A 17,965-nucleotide genomic window follows, 5' to 3' on the forward strand; every position below is an offset into this window, starting at 1 on the left:
CTGGGTCTCTCCTCATAGAGGCTGCCCTGCAGGCCCTCTCTGCCAGCACCTGGGCACAGACACTCGATACACAGAAACGCAATCCTAAGTAAGATAACATTAAGTTTACTAAGGGTGAGGATGTTTAATAGATGGGTAGAAGACTGTCATGGCACTAATGAACTGTCAGGAGCTGCCGTAAGGATCCCTTCATGGTGTCATCTCAGCATCAAGAACTGGTGGGCGTCCACGCACTTCAAAAATGCGGCATGAGCCAAGTGACACCACCTCCTCCCAGCATTTCCAGACTCAGCTCTGCTTTCCTCCTGACGAGGGGCAGGAATCAAAATTTAGTCTGAGAGGGCCTCAGGCTCCCCATCACTGCTGGAGAGTTTTGGCTGTTAGCGGGTCAGAAATGCTAAATGCTTCTGCTGTTGTGGTTTGGTTTGGGAAAGCCCTGACAGGTTGTAGGGTTGGGAGAAAACCAGAGTGTGTGTGTTCGCAGTGAGAGATAATAGGGCCTTTCATGTGGGCAAGCACAGATCTTTGCACAGACCTATGGGGAAAAAAACCAACCTCTAGTCAACCTATTCACACAGACCTAAAGATGTGCTTAATGTGAAATATTTTCTCTATAATCATCACCTTGTCTCCAGATTTCAAAAAAAGAAAAACAAGCAATGCTTGAAAAATGGTCTATGGAAAATCTTAGTCAGCTATACCTGTCTAACTCATTTTCTGTCTCAGGAAAATAAAATCAATTGTTTCAGCAGTCCTTGAAGGGGTAAACCTCTGCTGCAGGACCCAAGCCAAGTATTTCAGCTCTGCACAGGGCTGCCTAACTACAAGTCTCTTTATCCACAGCTACTAATACAGCTGCTCAGTCATTGCTCCCCTGCTTCGGGAGTGCTGAGGTTTAGGTGAGCAGTTAACTGTGCACTATTTGGGGCATGTTAGAGAGAAGGCAAGAATGAGAGTAAACAGGAAACTGTATTACCTCATTTTTCCCTCCCCATCTTCCCTCCCCCTGTGCCCACTTCTGGAAAATGAAAACAAGGAACAATCTCAGTCATTTTGTTTAGTTGTAAATATTACTTATCTGAAATAGAAACCTTTGTAAAAATTATTGATTCTCTTCTTACCAAAATTGTGAGATTTTCTTATGGAAAATAGTGCAAGTCCACTTGGTGCCCTATCAGTTAAAAGTAGTTATTTGAAGGTGGAAAAATTATTTCAGCTGAGAGGATAGTTCCCAGCAATGCTTTTGTAACTTCCCTACAGCAGTAAGTAAGAGCAACTACTCAAAAAAGTTTTAAAAGGCAGAACAGTGATTACTCGAATAAGCAGTTAAGTTCAAAGACTTTGTTGAACGTTTATATGGGTTTTGGAAAGGGACTTAAAGATTTGGAAGAGAGCATGAGCGTTGAGCTGATTTGCTCAGGAATTTTAGCTCCATAGTGGAACTAGGGGGAGTATAGCAAGAACAAGATAATTTAACAGAAAAAGAGAAAACTTTGCAGATATTTGGAAAGCTTGCCATAAAACCAAAGGCAACGCAGTGGCCCAGGTGTAGATACCCTGATTCAGCTCTGGCTGAAACTGAAATTCTACCAGGAGGAATACATATTACCCCAGGCCAAGATATCACCAGCAAACTGCAGAGCCCTCACGTTTTTGGGAGCAACATGGAAAGAAGGAGGTTGGAGAGTAAAACCTCTCTGGAGAGGACAGGGAAGCCTTGACCACACAACATTCTGATGCTCCTTGCACTTAAGGCATACTGACCCAAGGGAGAGAAAACTTGGAGCCAGCACATGGAATGGATTGCTGATGTCCTGTGCCCCTGTGTTATCAGGGGATAACTAGCCTTGCCTTGTCCTCCACCAGCACAGTATCTGCAGATAATTTGCTAAAAAGAAAGGATATAGGTGTTGATGGCTTCCCTTGTCATCCGAAACACTCGCATCTCCCCTTACCCTACAGGAGTATTAGGCATGCAGAGGATCTGTAAGCACAATGAGGGATAACACTAGACTGCATTAACTTTACAATGTTTTACCTCCGTTTTGCATAGATTTTAACAGACAGGTCTCAGTGCCTTCATTAATTATCTATGTCTGCTACTTTTGGTGTCAAGGCCCTATCTGAGAAAACAGGCACTACTGAAGCACTCGGAGACAGCAATGCTGTTGCCGAAGTCACAGCGAGCCTGAGTTGGCACTGCTTACAGTCAGCTGTAAGTGGGGATGGAGATTATCTGACCAGTGGCTATGTTTTGTATTTCCAAACAATCTGACATGGGCATCCAGCAAAATTAAAGTTTATGAGGAGCAATAGGGAACGTTGTGGGCAGTAAATTGGCATATTTGAAAAGTAACATTGCACTTCAAAGTTACTGTGAACTCTCTTGATTTCTCTGAAATGCACCTATTGAAATAATAAATAGCCGCCAAACAGAAAGGGTCAGAAAAAAATCCCATGATTTGCCCTCAGCTAACATAAAATTGTATATTAAAAATGTACTACAACAGCTTGTTACATTCGAGTCTTTTTCTGTTCTAGGTCTTTTCAAGTCCCCCTTTTCTGTAGGGTTACAATACCTCGCAGTGTACTGAGCTATCACCTTTACAACTGCTTTGCAAGGAAGGGAATGCATCTGGGGATCTCAGGTCCATGTGGGTTAAAGGAATTCAGTAAGACTATGGAGAAGGTCAAGAAGGTCAGTACACTCAACTTCCTTGCTTGGAGAACCAGGTACTGGGAGCCCATCTGGCATGAGTTATTTCTAGAAACACCTAGAGCTCCTTGGTGGTTGAGAATTCAAGCAATGAATTTCCCATGAACCCTTGGGAAAACTGCTGGCTTAGCCAATAGCTATTATAAGCACACTCAAGTGGATTTTCTTGCCAGCCGTATTTCTTTGAAAATGTGGCAGTACAGGAAATGCTGGGGCAGCTTGTATCAAAGGAACACCATCAAGTTTTTAGCCTTTTAAGACTAATTATTGCTAGCTCTGTTAGTGCTTTCCATGAAACTTGTTAGTCCTCATTTGTAAATCTGAGAGTCTTTAGGCAAGTACATCACATTTACCTCAAAATTTTGCATGTCTACGAGCTGTGTGGAAGTCAATGGGAGCTGTAGATACTTATCAACTGTCTGTAGTGCAGGTGGGATTGATTTTAGCATTTAAATATGGCACTGAAAAAGGAAATAGAAATTTCACAACTTCTGTCTAATTTAGGAATGCAAACATTCTTTCCAAACATCTGTGGGGTCTGTGACATTCACTGCATGCACAGCGCCTTTGCACTGCTCTTTGTTCAACTCACATTCAAGAACAAATTGCCCAAAACTGAGCACTAGCTATTCTGTTCTGTGAGGGACAGTCTGCAACCGTAGATGTTCACCTTAAGACTGAAAAAAATAAATAGCTGAAGTGTCGTGACTATTCAGAAAGTGGTCAAGCTGACCCTGATGAAGCAATTCACACAGAAGAAACAGGTTCCTCCCCAAAATAGCAGATGGTGTTAGACCAAGCTTGAGATGCTGCTTCCCTGAATGTCCCTGCTCCCCCATCTACAGCCCTGCTGAGGCCCACATATGTACATGGATGGGAAAGGCAGAAAGCAGCACCAGGATTTGTTCTCCCTGGCAGGATCAATTTTGAACAATTTAATTTCCCATCTTGCAGGCTGCTTGGTGTAAGGATGTTTGGTAGTCCTTAAGGGTTGTAGGTGGGAGGTGAGTTGTGTGAAAGTCCTCTCTTAACTTCTAAATTAGTTGGATGACATCAACAATTCTAAAATAAAAAAAAAGTATTTTAAATGAAAAATTTGAACGCCTGTCACTTTCCCATCTAAGTTCCTATCTCTTGCATTCCCTGTGCTGTTACAGAAGGAAAGTAAATTGGATGTAAGCTAAACATGAGCCAGCTCTCTGGCTCAGCCATTGAACCATATGTTGTAAGAGTTCAGGGGAAGAATTCCAGTTGCACCAAGGAAATAGAAGGTTTATTCATTTCTATACATTTCTAAAAATTAAACAGTTTGATCTGGAACTGATCTGAAACACATGCAAAGGCCTCAGCGTAACAACAGCAACAACTTAGAAAAACAATTTAGAAAACTAGCTGTCCTAAAACTGCAGATTTAAAGAGAACTAGTTTCCACTCATTTCACATGTTTGCCTTTCACCAGGAATATTACTAGCTAATAAAACTTTCAGAGCACCAGTAATTTTGGGTACTCCTTGGTGAATGTGGCCATCTGGTTACAGGGTAGATATGCCATTGCAGAAATAAAATTTCTGTGGTCAAAAAAAATTAAGTAACTGTCTAAACAGAGACTCATTGGATATTTCCTAATGATTTCTCTTTTGCTTCTTTTAGTTTCATTTTCCACTCTTTCTCAAAAGCCTCATGAACAAAGAATTTCATTATAAAATGACCCAGGATCATGTTTGGTTTTTCCTGATGGCAAAATATCAGTTAAAGCCCAAATGAGGACCAAACTGAGTAAAAATTGTAATGAGCTTCATGAGCATTGAGTGGCTGCCTGCCTGGGTGGTGAAATCCCATAGACACAGTAAATCTCTTGTTGTTTATTTTACAGAAAGGAAAATGAAAGAGGCATAGAAGGCCCATTGGAATGAAATGTTATATAAACACAGAAAAAAAAAATCCATTGGAGTACAAATCTTTATCAGTTGCTATGTTTATATACACTTGAGGCCAGAACAGGCCAGAAACCTATGCCTTGACAATACAAGCCTAGTCAGGTCTTTTGCTTTTTGTACAATACTAAGAGGGCAATGCATTTCTCACTCTCCTTGGAAAAGGTCCTTTTGCCTCTAAAGATCTACTCTGCAAGGGAGAAGTGCTCCTTCCCTAGTTTTACTCGGCGCTGGATGGCATATATGGGATGGAGGCTTTTTAGTCCCAGTATATTCCTCCCCATGGGCTGCGATGTCAAGGTTTCACAGGTGATATCTTCAGCATCTTGCACAGCTGGTGGGAAGGGGCAGGGGCAATCATTCCTTTGGCATTTTCCCCAGAACAGTCATGTTGAAGGAACCATCATACCCCAAGACCATTTTCCTCTCTTTATACTGGATTAGATCCTGGATATTCCTACTCCATTATGGAAAACTATAAATCCCCCTACTTAGCTCCTTCAACACTCTAAGGAGTAGTCTGTTGGTGAAATAGTAGTGTTTGTGTGTTCTGTGTTCAAGGGAGACTTCTAAGGAGTGGTTAGAGAGATTATCTTAAAATTTGTTTGTGGATCAGTGGACAGGGAGTGAAAAATAAAGTATTTGTCTGGTAGTACAAATGGAAATTATCATAACGGGTGAATGAGAAATGGGAGTTGACTTATTCATACTGAATGGGAGATGATAGAAAAGGTGCAGAGAGTTTGCAAAGAGCCTGAAAGCAAAAGAGAAGCAATTACCAATGCAGTAATAACAAAGAAAGCCAGTGAAATCTTCTAAAGTTCACAGTCATGGGTCTGAGTGGGGCAAATAGGTATCTGTGAAGCCCAGAGAAAAGTAATGTGTGCCCCTCATGTTCTATTCAGGCTGGACATTAGGAAGAACTTCTTCACTGTTAGAGTTGTTAGGCAATGGAACAGGCTCCCCAGGGAGGTGGTGGAGTCATTGTCCCTGGAGGTGTTCAAAAAACGTTTAGATGTGGTACTTCAAGACATGGTTTAGTGGACATGGTGGCATCAGGTATACGGTTGGACTTGATGATCTTTGAGGGCTCTTCCAACCATAATGATTCTATGATTCTATGATTCTATGATTCTATTGATATCTTCATTTTCACAGCAGCCTGGCTGCTGGCTCCAAGTGGCAATGCCAGCTCAGGCTCCAACTGGGTTAACACAGCCACACAGAGAGTATCAAACCAACGAGCGATTAATATAGTGGTCAGACTTGGAAACCACAATGGCTGTGTGATGATAGACCCTAACCTGAGCATGATTTATGTCCATTTTTAATACAGCTGAATTCACAATTATTCATGCATATGGACACCTAGATTTCCCAGTCACATACTGAGCTTGCTGTAATTAACAACTCTTAAGTTTCTCTGAGTATCTGATATAAAGCTCTTTACAATGACCTGTGTCCTTAAATGGTGAGTACTATCCTGGCTAACAGTTAACATGCCTACTCCTCTAGGCTGGTCTTCCTGGACTGGACTCCCAGAGTTTTCACTAAACCTTGCACACAGTTTTACTTCCTGTGAACTCTGGGCTGTTTCCTTGAACTCTTCATCGTGCTAAGCCCTATGCAATATAGGGATCAAAATTCTTAGGGAGCACCACAATCAGACTAAGTAACTCTAGCAATATCCAGGGTACTAATCATCTCCATCCATCAATTTACCATTTAAAGGTTTCCTACTTAGCTTTAGCTGAAGGACATCTCGTCATGACACCATGTTGCTATCTTTGGTCCAAAGGCTTAATTAATCCTAAAGCTGTAAATTAGGAAAAGTTGTTCAAACACTCATACAGGAGAGACACTAAAATAGGTATGGTTTGATATTTGTGATCAGCTTAGTGTCTGTAATTAAGTTTATTCAGAGAACTACATAAAATATAGTTGGCTTCTACTTTGACTGTAATTAAGATTTTAATTAATCTTAAAATTTCTCTAGATTTTGAAATGTAACTGTTTGAGTGGTAAATAATTTTACATTCTTTGACTGAAATATTATCTCTTTCTGGCAACCAGACATAGGAAAGAGAATAAAAGTGACACTTAGCTTCAAAAGAGGTTGATTTTTCAAGCATGAGATGCAATTTTAAAAAGATGTTTCAGGAAGAAATGTTGCATCTGTCATATGCAACTAGCACTATAACTTGCCAGGATTTCCAAGATTTATGAAGAAAACGTCTTTACTTGGTATGTCTGTCATTGGAGCCATGCTGCTGTTGGCTTTCCTCTGTGTGCTCACTGTTCAAGTCTGTTCAAACAATACAAAAAGAGTGCAAAAAAGCAGTAAATGTCAGATGAATGTGATGGAATCCTTCTGAAAGAACTGGGATACTGTTAGATTTTAGTAGCTAGGGACTTTAAACTCACATTAGCTACCTGCGTCATAGATTAACTCATTCAATAGATTAATTCATTCATGGTCAGCTGACTCAGCTTACTATGAAAAATTACAATCTACTCTGTACAAAGAAGCTCTTCTTTGGCCAGCTAAGAAGGCAGATGAGGTTTTCACTGCTGTGAAAATGATTTTTGAATGAAGTTTTTAAAGGAACAGCAATGGGGCAAACATGGATCACTAAGCACAAATTATAGAAAGCTGCAGGATTTTTAGGAAGGATGGGTTCTCATCATCAGTAGATAACTAGGATACCAATTTCTTTGGTACAGAGACAATGGCTCACTTACTTCAGTCCATAGAGCCTGTCAGAGCAGAGGCCTTATAGCTAGCCCCCAGGCTAGTGCAATGTGGCCGCCCCGGGGTGGCTGGAAGTGAGTCCAAGAATTATGAAACTCCTCAGGGAAACAAACTCCTCTCTTTGACAGAACCAGGAATGAAAAGTAAATTAGGTCCTCCCAACAGATTCTAGTGGTGTTTTCCAAAAGGCTTTCTGGGGGAATCCTGAAGACCAGAGACCTAGAAGCTATGGAGGGATTTGAAAGGACAGTTCATTTCCTTATTCCAAATGCTTGTTATTAATCATTTCAGATAACAGTTGTTTCAGAGGCAATGAAGGCCATCCCTGCCCAGTGTCAATGAGCTGCCACTCTGAACAATAGGTCACTAAAAGCACCTTCTCTCACTTCTGAAACCCTTATGGCCTACCATCCTTGTTTAAAGAGGCAAAAAAAGACATGCTATGCTCAGCATTTCTCTGCGCTGTCTGTGCTACTAAAATTGGATTTGCCCATTTCCTTTCAGTGGAAAAGATCCACCAGCCACTGCCCATCACTTCCCCTCATCTTCCTCCCTGCTGCTGCATCGGCAGACAAGTGCAGCAGCATGGGGAATAGGGATGCGCAGCAGCCATGGCAGGTGTCCATCCAGTGAGGTGCTCTAGACAATGTTATTGTCTGTAACTCAGTCCCTGACTCTCATGGTTTGCTTTATGCATAGGCAAAAATAGAAAGCAGTATAGGATGGCTAAATAGCATCACCAATAGACATCCATGCTGCTATGTATACTACTGATCCTGATAAATGCCTAGCCACTTTACATTTTCTTTGGCTATTGCATTGCCAAGTAAGAAGGCATCAGGGGTCCAACATGCTTTTACTACAAGGGTAAAGCAGCACTGCATAAGCTACAGTCCCAGTGGTCTTTCCCTCTCTATTGCTTACAGCTCACCAACTGCAGGAACACTACCAGCCGGTCATTACCAGGGAGGAGTTGGGATCTGTAACAAAGTGTTATGTTTCAGGTCTAAGGACAAAAGAGGCTATAAATGACATGCTTTAGACACCTGCAGATTCCACATTGCAGTTCATTGTCCCATGGTCTATCTGTGGTTTCTTGTTGGTTTTCTTCCACTTCGATTTTACTGGAAATTTCCCTTCTGGATCCTGATTGGAACGACAGCCTTCTTCCTGAGTTGTTTTTGCAAATGTGAATTCAATTTATTGAGCAAATAACTGCACATTTCACCTTGCTAGATCACCCTCCTCTGCTTATACTACCTGAGTCGAAAAGATGCAGGGTCTCCTCTGACTGACTGAGGTGACTGATTTCCATCTCAGACCTAGGACCAGCTGCTCATTCACACCCATCAATATTGTTCTCCTCAAACACACCTGAAGAAAGCAGAAAAAAAGCAAAACTCAAACAGGTTTCTTAAGAGCAAATGCTATTAATAATATTTCATAGCAATTGATTACCAGAATTTTCCATGCATCATTTGTGTCATCTATTCCTTGTGCTTTCATGGCATTCAGGAGTTTCAGTCACAAGAAGCAGGACACAGCTGCTGCTGAAGTGAGTGTGCGTGGGATGGGTGCCTTTCCACTTGGAGACAGGTTGGTGCCTGTTCATAGTCCTCCACACCCTTCCCTAATCCCCACCAGTCTCATCCCCAGATCTTCGCCCCAAGAGAATGAAACACCATGCCAGAGCAATGCTAGCAACCAGTTTAAAATTTGCCTTTTGAATGAAAAACATCATCAGAAAACCACTTTTCATTTTCTCAGTAAATGAGCTGAAAGGTTCTCCAAGCAATCAGCATGTTTTGACTGACCCCGGCTGAAAAGCTGCACGTGACAGAGCTGGGGGAGGTATTATAAGAGTCAGACAAAACTTGAAAGAAGCTTTTTAAGACACTTTTCCAGTTCAGAAACTGTCAAAACTAAATGCTTTAATTTTTCATCTAAAAAGTATTTGGGGAGAAACTATTCAGCAGATTCAGCAAAAGTTTCAGGAGTTGCCCTGGGCAACCGGACACAGCGTGTTTGGATGAAGACGAGTTTTGACAGGAGGATTTCACCTTGTCAGAGGCTCTTCCCTCTTCACCATGTAGCTGACCTCCCTTTAAGTAGAAAGTCCCTCGGCATTTGTGAAAAAAGAAACACAGGCAATATCTACATTATTTGCTGTTCCTCAGGAATGATTATCTGTCTCTGGTCTGGTTAATGTTTATGATATACTCTGGGTTTATAACACTGTTCAACAGCTGAAGGAATACAAAGAGCAGGACAGACCCAAAGAGCTCTGCTACTCTGACCTTCTCCCTGTGCATTGGACATAATTGACTAGAGCAGGAATAAATGTCACCAACAAATGGTCAGATTTAGAAACAGCTACTGAGCACCAGATCTTCCACAAACTGAAACCTTCAGGCACCCAAAGGGACCACCAGTAGTGATGTTCAGGCGTTCCTTTTAGCTTGCCGTCTCCAGTCACGTCCACGGCCACCGTCTCCCAAAAGCTGGGTGAGCTTCTGAGATCTCCTAAAGAAAGGTAGAAAGTATAAAGCCAGGAGGCTGAAGAAAACCACACAAGTCTTCTCAATATAGGTAAAACAAGGTTAACAATGAAAGTAGGCATGAAAATGCAATTTTACTGAATAAGAGACATTTCAGGCCATTCTTCTTCACCAAAAGATATAGAGTAACTCTTGTCTGCTAATATCAGTGCACACTGGGCACTCTTTGGCCAGATTGTGCTGGATGTATCTATGTATGCCCAGGTTACTCGTGGTGATGGTCAAAACCAGCTGTATCTGTTTGTTACGTGTCTGTCTAAAGAGTAGAAAACAAAATATAATCAATGCCAGGTAAAACCTGAGCTAAATCAATGCCAAATTTGCACAATTGTCTGTTTAGGTGTTAGGAAATACAGAAGTTAATGTGGCACTGACAAATGTGTCTCAAGTCCCTGTGTGCAGAGATCTTTACATTTGCTTTTAGTAAGGCACGTTGATTTTACCTTGAAAAAATCCTGGATATTGCTTATCTCGAGTATATGAATATTTGTGGTTGGAAGTGAGACTGCGTTCTCAGAGCGGAGTTTTTTCCAGCTTGTATCGGTACAACTTAGACTAAAAACTTGATTTGTGCTGGAAAGACAAAAGTCATGTGTGGCACAGGCAGCTGATAACATGGCAGAGCAATATACAGATGGCAGGATGAGCTGAATAGAAATGTAAGAAGCATTTTTCCCCATGCCTAGGAAGGCACCCAGCCAAAAGCAGAAACCTTTACTAGAGGGAGGTGAATTCCTTCTATCCCACAACAGGACCAGAGCAAATATGGGAAACCCTCAGTATCAATACAGCTAGTGATGAAGGGATTAAGTGCAGCCTTGCAGAGAAGGACTGGGGGGTACTAGTGGATGAAAAGCTGGACGTGAGCCAGCAATGTGCACCTGGAGCCCAGAAGGCTATTCTATGATTCTACAAACAACTACAAATGTTACAGATAGTACTACTGGTCAGAAGGAAGAAGGTATTAAAAATACAAAGGTAATGGGAAAATATTATTTAAATATGATAAAGAAGATCATCATAAACTGTAGATGCTTCATTTTTTTCAGAATGCCCCAGTATGTCTGATTCTGCAGAAAACATGCCACAATGGAGAATCCCCAACAGAAAAACAGCATTCAAACTTGTGTAATCCTCCCAAATACAAAAGTTCATTCTCCAAATGTAGTCCATGTGCCAATAAAAATACCAGAGGACAAGTGAAAAATATTTAAATTGAACCATTCTTTTCAGGAAACCCAATATAATTACATCAAAATGTATATTTTTAATGGCTACCGGTATAAGCTGGCAAAGACTTCACTCAGAAAAATCAAAACAAACTGTTTTCTCTGGCATCAGCTGGCAGCATGTTTCTGCATCCATTTGACCAAGTGTAGTGCATCCTTTGAGCTGTGGTACCCAGATGAGCTCTCGCATCCCTTGCAACCTGCTGCCAGGGCAGAGTGGCTTCCCGTGGCCCTTCCTGAGGATGGGTTATCTCCGGGCATCAGGATGCACTGCAGACTAGCCAAAACGTGGATGGGGGGTAAGGGCTCCCCAGTGAGCTGTGAACAGCTCACACTGAAATGAAGACATGCTTGGTCTGCGCAAATCGAAACTCAATTTCCTATTCTGGGAAAGATTAAATGGCTTTTTTTCAGTACACACTGCTGAAAAAAATATACATTTCCTGACTCTTCTTTCAGTTTTCATTCTAGAGAGAAAGTGTGAAAAGCTGACATTTTGTTCTCTTTGGAGATTAAGACAAACATCTAAATACTGAAAACATAAGCTTTTCTCTTCTATCTTCAATTGCTGGAAGCCAACTGGAGAAAAGCTTTGCTGAACTCCTTGAGGAAGAGGATTTTCCTGTGGATGTCCAACGTGCAGTATCTCCAGGAGGACAATGTGTTACAAACATCCTGGGCAAGGCTGACCAGCTGCTGGGCCTTCCTCTGTGGTTATCTTCCCTCGGAAATGCCAGCAGGTTTTTCATCCCACCTGATAAAGCACAAATGAAGAGAGGGGACAGAAGATAACTGGCCAGAAGAAATTCTGAGACATGGAAAAACAATTTCACAACTAACCCTTCAGCTGCTCCTTTCTCCATGGATATTTTAGATGGGGATAAAGCACTGATTTATGCACCACATCTTACTTTTCCCTTGACTGGAGGACTAAGCAACAAAGAAAACAAAACCAGTCAGAAACATGGGATGTCTTTAGGGCAGGAATTACAGGCTCTGTGGACACCAGAGCCCCAAGGTGGGAGCTGGCTCCCTTCTGGGTGAAGCTGGACAGGGTGATGCCTTCCAGGAGCTCCCAGCAGGTCTGCTTAGTGCTGAGAGACAACTGGTCCAAAGGGAAACTCCCCTAGAACAAGTCTAGTGTAGACAGTGGGTCCTCAACACCAACTGGTTTACTGCCCAGCCATAAAATAGCTCTATATTAATGCTGTGTTTACTGAAGAAAAATATATAAGACTAAATTATATGGCAAAAACAGTTTTAAAAATCTGTTTCCCCTTGTTGAGTGCTATAGATCATCCAGTTCACCTCCTTCTCAGAGAGATTTCTCTTTTTTATCTACCACTTATGTACTGGAAAATTCTGATGCACCATGGGGAAATGGAATAGATAAAAATACTCAGTCATCAATCATTGTTATTTATGTTTTCAGTAAATGTTCACATTGAATCTTTTCTGTACTAATTTTCACTTAAACTATTCACACTTCTTTCAGACTGAACCTTGCTATTTTTCTCTCCATTCTCTCCCATGTGTACTTCCATACTTTTCTGTGGGTTTAACAGACCACCACAGCATATTTTAAGCTTGAAGCTGAGGGTAGGGAAATAATAACGTTTGCTGCACAGCATTTCTAGAGCAGATGGGTGATTATGTAGTGTGTGTAAGCTGATACTGGTTTAAGCATGTCATAAATGCAAGGAAGTGAAACTAAACTTGTGCCAAAATCTGCACTCAGTTACCCTAATTACGCGTACAAGTGCCAGATATTGCCACCAGCCTCCTTATCAATACAACAGCAACTTTTAGTGGTCGTGAATAAAGACTTTGTCTATGTGCATGCAAAGTATTCTATAATATTTTTTAAAAATCATCACTTAAAAGCTTTATTCTTTATTGTAGGTTTCTTTTTCTGAGCAGTGGCAAATTTTTGTATAGCCCAAGATTGTCCAATTGGCACGAGCTAATGGACCTGCTCAGGAAAATGAATGGGACTAAAGTATTCATCAAAGCAGCCCATGTTTGTTGGGAATTACTGGAAAGTGAAATTGTGCTGTTCCAAGCAGGTAAGCAGTGCCTGCACATACCTCTGGGTACATCCCATACATACTTTAGGAAGGGTCTGCCTGCCTACAAGACATTTCATTAGCCCAGACCCAGGCAATTGTTTCTTGTTTTGATGAAGAATAAGTTAATAATGCATCATTCCTAGCTAAGAACCTTCATACGCTCCAGGGACAACTGCAACCACTCTCTCTATGCCTGCTTGGTGTGAGCATCACCACCAGCTCCCACCCCAGCCAACAAAGCAATTCCTTCTCTGCTGTGCCCACGTAATCCACAGCACCACCTCATGGGTTGCTTGGATTAGAACAAGGACAGTCATCTGCCAGACAGATTTATTTTATTTTGCTTTTTTTTAAATTAAGGATGAGAGCGAGCTGCTATGCCTAAGTTACCTGGCTGTTGGGACAGTGATGCACAGGACAGGCCTGCCAGTCTTCTTGAACCTCCTGATGGTGCGTTGTCTTTCCACCATCGCTCCACAACAGTACTGTCAGACGTTTTCCTGTGCCAAGAGTGCAAGAACAACCCTGTTTGCTCAGTGAAAAGCATCCATGATTTGTCTGTTCAGGGGACAATGCTCTTTCGAACAGTTCATATCTACAAGTACTTCTTCATAAACCCATCTCTTACATTCAAAAGGTGAGGAGTCCTTATTATTTCACTGCAAGCTGTTCCTAAGGCTGTGCACCATATCAGAGAGCTGATGATTGCTGTAGGAGACCCTCACATACATGCAGGAGCAGGACTGGTTCCCCCTTCAGTGCAGCTGATCATTCTCTGCCTCCCTTTATTTGTTGACAGGCCAACCAGCAGCACTCTTGAGCTGGGGAAACCAGTAAATCCTTCAGAAAACTCTATACTTGGCAATACATACTGTTTACCTTTGAGTCATTGATTACAGTGGGTCAGTAAAGCATGTTCCCATCAACAGCAGAAGGTGGCTATTAAAGTGTATTTCCATAGTGGTTAATCTGTTACTAATTAAAAACCTTCGGTTGGAGGAGTTAACACTGCCAGCATTGATTATAAAGAGTTCTACATAAACAGACACAACTTTGTCTTTACCCTTATGTGTAATTCCTACTCAAGTAGTAGTTTGGGGAAGTGGAGAGAAAAAGTGTGTATGTGGGGGTCACCCTCACACATATCTTCCTCCATTTACAGCTTTCCCCAGCTCCCCACCCCAGTCATGGACATGCTGTAGCCCCTCTGAGATCCCTAGGTCCCTCCTAGCCCCTGCAAAGGGGCAGAGGAGACTGTGTGCTTGTAAGTGAAAACAAGTCAACCTTAAAAAAAGAGCAATAAATTTTCAGAGCATTGGAAAAGGATAAAAAGTATCTTTCTTTTTTTTAAAAAAAAAAGAGAAAAAAAAAAAGAGTTAGGGAATTATAGACCACTCAGCCCGACTCCAGTTCTTGGAAAAATGCTGGAAATATTAGTAAAGAATCTAGAAAATAACAAGATGATAAATAGCAAGAAAAAAAGCAGTATGACAAAATGAAAATGGTTTTGTCAAAAACAAACCACATCAGACCAACCTAATCCCCTCCAATGGTAGAGTAACAAGCCTTGTCATTAGGAAATAGTTGAGCTAAAGTACAGCTTAGCTAAGCAATAGTTAGGTTATATTTAGGTTTAGTAAGGCGTTATTGTCTTACATGACATATTCTTACGTGAGGTACAGAAATATGGGCTGCAAGATTGGTGTAAGATTGGAAACCATTTTCAAAGGTTTTAGTGATCCAGCATTAAGGAGAAAGTGGCCTTCCTGGGGGGTGTGCTCTGGGAGTAAGGTGATTCAGTCTTTTCATGATCACTGATACAAAGACACCAGGTACGACAGGAGGAGGCAGCCCAGGGGCAGGATGCGGCAGCCATGTGCAGGAACAGGGGGGCTCCAGTTTTGCCTCTGGAGAAATGTAACGTCAAATCAGTGCCAGCAGGGTAGGACTCCAGCAGTCCCATCTCTGGCCAAAAAGTATGGCCACCTTTGTCTTTTAGCATTTCCTCACTGTAGGAGTTTGCAGTTAATGCATCCTGCCAAGGCATCTGGCATGTGACAGCCCATCCAAGAGTCTCAGATTTTACCACCTGCACTATCCCATACTACCTGTTTCTGAGGTGTCTAAGTACATGATAATCACTATAGATGGTGGAATGGGCAAAACATGAGATTCTGGGGGAAGAGAAGATAATGCAAATGCTGGAGCAATCAGCCTAGCACATACATAACCATGTTTCAAATCAAGCTAAATAATAAGCTTGTTTTCCGTCTGCTGGGTATTTCTATAAGTGGCCAGTATCCAATTTCCTAGCCATTTCAGAGCAATCTAAAGGCATCTGGGCAGAGGTGAGGTGCTTTTTAAGGAGTGATTTGAAAGAAGAAAGTGTTGCCACAGAGCATGTGCATAAGTTGCTACCCCCTGGGCAGCTTCCAGGATTTAAATCTCTTCTGGATCATCTGTCTCTCAGTGCAGGGTAAGAGGTATGCAGACATTTTAAACCTGAAGAAACCTAGGGCTTTTCTTTGGTGAAAGAACTAATTGTTATCAAAATAAAAATCTAAGTATGTTCAGACCACATGACTTTAGAGAACAGAAGCAACAGATTCACTGAATTTTCCTCTTCCATACGGTTCTCCAGAGCGAACAATTGCAAACAGACACCGCAAGGAATGAAATTTGCCAAGATAAAAGCTAGAGAACTGCCAACATTTGTTCTCAGACCCACTCATATTGTTTATTCATGGCATAAGAAAGCAGAACATAAGTCTACTCAAATAATAAAAAAAATGTAAATATACAAAACAAATCAGCATGCATTTGAATATTTTCCAAACTCTGTTCTTCTATGTTGTCAATAATCGGAGACAGCTCTCCCCACTGCAATCACACAAGTTCAACTTTGGTGATGTTTTATTTAGTCCTGAGCTAGACAGCAAAGAATCAGACCTGTTCAGACACCCTCAGTCATGCTTCTTGTACCTCTAAGGAAGCAAATGGAGTTAAATCTCAACTGCTTGAAAGCCCCACTAAGGACATATCTGAAAAATTATCATCTTAATGGAGGTATGTGAAGGAAAATGACAGTATCAGGTGTTTCTTTGGCAGCAACTTACCTCTAATTTTGAAATAGCCCATTCAAGTTCGCCTGTTGCAAGGTTCACCATTTTCCTTCTCCCCTCCCACGTAGGCTTTTAAAAAGCATATCCATTAGCAGGTCTTAATTACAGGCAGATCTAGAGAAATCAAGGCAGCTACATGGATCCCTACTGAGATGACGATCAATGCTGGAAACTTTTGAAGTCTCCTAGGAGAAAAGCACAGTCCTGTGCAATGCTGCAAGCCTGAGCCCAGGCGGCATCACAGAGGGGTGCGTGCTGCCTGCCGCGGCTGTGGCATGCTGGGAGCACGGCAGATGGTCCACCAGATTTGTTTGTTCCCAGTGTGCATATTGTGTGCTCCGCTCTGGCAGAGCCTGCGTCTGGGCTGGGAGGGAGGCTGTCTGTTTGGTTTGTGCGGGCTCTGCTGGGGCATGCCAGAGGACGAGGGAAATGACACTCTCCCAGGGGGCTGAGTGTTGCAGGGAAAAGCCTCTGGAGTCATGTGGTGAGAAGCAGAGGGAGGTTTCTCTGCAGGGTAAGGTGCAAACCTGCAATGTGAGTGGAGACAGGGACTCCTGAGAGCATGGTTTCACAGTCATTTTTATTAGAAAAGCAGAATAATTTAGGTTGGAAGGCACCTCTGGAGGTCATCCAATCCCACCGCCTGCTCACAGCAGCACCAGCCTGGAATCTAGCTCAGGTTGCTCAGGGCCGTGTCCAGCCAGGTTTCAGATGTCTGAAAGTATGGCAATTTCATAGCCTCACAGGGTGACCTGCCCTTGAGTTTCAGCTCCCTGTGAACATTACTTTCCTTATATCTCATTTGCATTTACCTTGCTGCAGCTTGCATCCCCTGCCTTGCACACTACGACTGGTGCACCTCTGGCTCTGTCTTCTCTCTAATGTAACCCATTATGTAGGGGAGGACAGCAAGCCTCCTCCTTTGCCTTCTCTTCTCCAGGCTGAACAAGCCCAGGTCTCCCAGCCTCTCCCCACTTGTCCTGGGGTGTAGCTCCCTGACCATCCTGGAGAGATGGCAGGGACGCAGGAAGATGAGACACCTCTGGCAGCAGCATCCTGCACTTCGATCAGGTTAAAGCAATCATGAAACCGCAGCCTGAGAAGATGAGGAAGCAAACTCAAAGCCAGATTTTGGAAGTGATGGAAGGTAAGAAAGAGTTGCCTTGGGACCTGGAGAGTCTTTACTGCATTGCAGGAAGAAACTGATGCTAGTGTGAAAGCAAAGGTAAGGGCTCACTGCAGTGGCTCAGGGGACAGTGCTACGAGTGCATTCCCTTATTGGGGCTGGAATTAACGTCTGAGTGAGACACTCCCCTTTGGAGTGAGCCCAGACATACTGTGTGAGACTGGCAGGGAGCAAGACCAGTGCACAGCATGAAATCAAGGAAGAAGCAACATAAAGATGAAGGTCTGCCACATCTTTGCTTGGAAGGACTGGAGCAGACAGTGGACACAGCTGTACCTGATCCATGCTGGCACTGTGGGTAACTCATTCCAGCAGGTCACTGCTGACCTGTTTATGTAACCATATGTAACCCCTTGAAACACAGCAAGACAGAGCTCTACAAATTAAACATAGCCTGGC

The sequence above is a fragment of the Cariama cristata genome, unplaced genomic scaffold (assembly GCF_000690535.1).
Source record: "Cariama cristata isolate BGI_N322 unplaced genomic scaffold, ASM69053v1 scaffold23741, whole genome shotgun sequence".
NCBI classification, from domain to species: Eukaryota; Metazoa; Chordata; class Aves; order Cariamiformes; family Cariamidae; genus Cariama; species Cariama cristata.